The sequence below is a fragment of the Lolium rigidum genome, chromosome 4 (genome assembly GCF_022539505.1).
Source record: "Lolium rigidum isolate FL_2022 chromosome 4, APGP_CSIRO_Lrig_0.1, whole genome shotgun sequence".
NCBI classification, from domain to species: domain Eukaryota; kingdom Viridiplantae; phylum Streptophyta; class Magnoliopsida; order Poales; family Poaceae; genus Lolium; species Lolium rigidum.
This window is the reverse complement of record NC_061511.1, coordinates 280,829,516-280,834,033: the sequence shown is the minus strand read 5'-3', so window position 1 is coordinate 280,834,033 and position 4,518 is coordinate 280,829,516.

Genomic DNA, 4,518 nt, shown 5'->3' with positions numbered 1-4,518 from the left:
AACAAGGCCTAGGGATCATACTTTCACTAGTGGACACTCTCAACATTGATCACATAACCGAATAAACAAATACTACTTTCTCTACACTCTCTTGTTGGATGACAAACACCATTAATTGTGTAGGGCTACAAGAGCACCTCAATGCCGGAGTTAACAAGCTCCACAATATTCGATGTTCATATTTAAATAACCTTAGAGTGCATGATAGACCAACGCAATTATACCGAGTACTAACATAGCATGCACACTGTCAACATCAGCTATGAAAGGTGGAATAGATCACATCAATACTAACATAGTAATAGTTAACTTCATAATCTACAAGAGATCACAATCATAACCTATACCAAGTACTTCATGATGCACACACTGTCAACATTACATCATGGAGGATGAATAGACTACTTTAATAACATCACCAGAGTAACACATAGATGATATTCAACTAGATCACAAAGAGAGGGATGAACCACATAGCTACGGTAGAGCCCTCAGCCTCGGGGAGAATTACTCCTCCTCATCATGGAGACAGCGATGGCGGTGAAGATGGCGGTGGAGATGCCTTCGCGGGGCAATTCCCGTCCCGGCAGGGTGCCGGAACGCAGACTTCGTCCCCCGAATTGGAGTTTCGCGATGGCGGCGGCTCTGGAAGGTTTTCTGATGTTTCGTCAATCCGTGTCGAGGATTTAGGTCAGGACGGCTTAAATAGGCGAAGAGGCGGAGTCGGAGGGGCCACGGGGGTCCCACACACTAGGGGGGCGTGCCCCCCCTGGGCCGCGCCGCCACCACGTGTGGGGCCCCCAGGGATCCCCTCCGGTCCCTCTCGGCTCTCCGGAAGCTTCGGGAAAAAATAAGGTTCTCGGGCGTTGATTTCGTCCGATTCCGAGAATATTTCCTTTGTAGGATTTCTCGAAACCAAAAACAACGAGAAAACAAAGAACCGGCCTTCGGCATCTCGTCAATAGGTTAGTTCCGGAAAACGCATCAAAACGATATAAAGTGTGAACAAAACATGTAGGTATTGTCATAAAACAAGCATGGAACATCGGAAATTATAGATACGTTGGAGACGTATCGCATCCCCAAGCTTAGTTCCTACTCGTCCTCGAGTAGGTAAACGATAAAAAGAATAATTTCTGTAGTGACATGCTACTTACATAATCTTGATCATACTATTGTAAAGCATATGAGATGAATGAAGTGATTCAAAGCAATGGTGAAGACAATGATTAAACAACTGAATCATATAGCAAAGACTTTTCATGAATAGTACTTTCAAGACAAGCATCAATAAGACTTGCATAAGAGTTAACTCATAAAGCAATAAATTCAAAGTAAAGGCATTGAAGCAACAAAAAGGAAGATATAAGTTTCAGCAGTTGCTTTCAACTTTCAACATGCATATCTCATGGATAATTGTCTACACAAAGTAATATAATAAGTGCAATAGGTGAACATGTAAGAATCAATGCACACAGTTCATACAAGTGTTTGATTCTAAGATAGAAGGAAGTAGGTAAACTGACGCAACAATAAAGTAAAAGATTGGCCCTTCGCAGAGGGAAGCATGGATTACTATTTTTGTGCTAGAGCTTTTCATTTTGAAAACATAGAAACAATTTTGTCAACGGTAGTAATAAATCATATGCATTATGTATAAGATATCCTGTAAGTTGCAAGCCTCATGCATAGTATACCAATAGTGCTCGCACCTTGTCCTAATTAGCTTGGATTAACATGGATTATCATTGCATAGCATATGTTTCAACCAAGTGTCACAAAGGGGTACCTCTATGCCGCCTGTACAAAGGTCTAAGTAGAAAGCTCGCATTGGATTTCTCGCTTTTGATTATTCTCAACTTAGACATCCACACCGGGACAACATAGACAACAGATAATGGACTTCTCTTTAATGCATAAGCATTCAACAACAGATAATATTCTCATAAGAGATTGAGGATTAGTTGTCCAAACTGAAACTTCCACCATGATTCATGGCTTTAGTTAGCGGCCCAATGTTCTTCTCTAACAATATGCATACTCAAACCATTTGATCATGAAAATCGCCCTTACTTCGGACAAGACGAACATGCATAGCAACTCACATGATATTCAACAAAGGTGTAATAGTTGATGGCGTCCCCAGAAACATGGTTACCGCTCAACAAGCAACTTATTAAGAAATAAGATACATAAGTACATATTCTTCACCACAATAGTTTTAAAGGCTATTTTTCCCATGAGCTATATATTGCAAAGACAAAGGATAGAATTTTTAAAGGTAGCACTCAAGTAATGTACTTTTGAATGGCAGAGAAATACCATGTAGTAGGTAGGTATGGTGGACACAAATGGCATAGTTTTTGGCTCAAGGATTTGGATGCACGAGAAGAATTCCTCTCAATACAAGGCTAGGATAGCAAGGTTGTTTGAAGCAAACTCAAGTATAAATGGTGCGAGCAAAGCTCACATATGAACATATTGTAAGTATTATAAGACTTTACATCGTCTCCTTGTTGTTCAAACACCTTAACCGAAAAATATCTAGACTCTAGAGAGACCAATCATGCAAACCAAATTTTAACAAGCTCTATGTAGTTCTTCATTAATAGGTGCAAAGTACATGATGCAAGAGATTAAACATGATCTATATGAGCACAACAATTGCCAAGTATCAAATTATTCAGGACATTATACCAATTACCACATGAAGCATTTTCTGTTTCCAACCATAATAATGATGAACGAAGTAGTTTCAACCTTCGCCATGAACATTAAAAGTAAAGCTAAGAACACCAGTGTTCATATGAACAAGCGGAGCGTGTCTCTCTCCCACACAAACATGAATTTATTCGGAGAATTAAAATAACAAAACGAAAATAAAAGCACACAGACGCTCCAAGTAAAGCACATAAGATGTGACAGAATAAAAATATAATTTCACTAGAGGTGACCTGATAAGTTGTCGATGAAGAAGGAGATGCCTTGGGCATCCCCAAGCTTAGACGCTTGAGTCTTCTTGAAATATGCAGGGATGAACCACGGGGGCATCCCCAAGCTTAGACTTTTCACTCTTCTTGATCATATTGTATCATCCTCCTCTCTTGACCCTTGAAAACTTCCTCCACACCAAACTCAAAACAAACTCATTAGAGGGTTAGTGCATAATCAAAAATTCACATATTCAGAGGTGACACAATCATTCTTAATACTTCTGGACATTGCACAAAGCTACTGGTAGTTAATGGAACAAAGAAATCCATTCAACCTAGCAAAAGAGGCAATCCAAAATAAAAGGAAGAATCTGTCAAAACAGAACAGTCCGTAAAGACAAATTTTGTAGAGGCACCAGACTTGCTCAGATGAAAATGCTCAAATTCAATGAAAGTTGCGTACATATCTGAGGATTACTCACGTAAATTGGCAGATTTTTCTGAGTTACCTACATAGAATACTACTCAAATTCGTGACAGCAAGAAATCTGTTTCTGCGCAGTAATCCAAATCTAGTATCAACCTTACTATCAAAGACTTTACTTGGCACAACAATGCAATAAAATAAAGATAAGGAGAGGTTGCTACAGTAGTAACAACTTCCAAAACACAACAAAACAGTAGAAAAATAAAGACATGGGTTATCTCCCAAGAAGTGCTTTCTTTATAGCCATTAAGACGGGCTCAACAATTTTAATGATGCTCACATAAGGATGAGAGTTGAAGCAAAAGAGAGCATCAAAAGGCAAGTATGAAACGAATTTAAGCCTAACCCACTTCCTATGAAAAGGAATCTTGTACACAAATGAATTCATGAAGAACAAAGTGACAAGCATAGGAAGATAAAACACAAGTAACTTCAAGATTCTCAACATAAAGAGGGGAAACTTAATATTATTAAGATGCATATTACCATGTTTCCCTCTCTCATAATAACTTTCAGTAGCATCATTGATGAAATCCACAATATAACCATCACTTAAAACATTCTTATCATGGTTCATATGCATAAAGGTATCATTAATTTTGGCATAAGAAAAACTCTTCTCATTAATAGTAATTGGAGCACGATCATTATCAAGAATTTGAACATGGTAAACAAGTTGCATACTAAGGGAATGATTTTTAGCGATCCCACCATAACTATGACAAGTTTCATAAGGATAATTATAACATGTGTCATAGCATTCTTTATAATAATTGTCGAAGATTGGAGGCATAGTGTCATCATAAGAAATAGAATAGTTATATTCCACAGTATGTTCATCTGTAACTTTACCATCATTGTTACTAGAAGGAGATGTATCAAATATATAATCATCAGTAGCGAAAGGGTTTTCAAACACCTCATCCCCAAGCTTAGAGCTTTCTATATCATTATGGGAAGAAGCATGAATAATACTAATACTATGGCAATTATTAACATCATCATTTTCAGAATTAGTTTCCCAGAGATTTTCAATATCAAAAGTAGTGTGCTCTTCTAAATCATAATCACTAATGTAGGTAAAGGGCATAGGAAGAT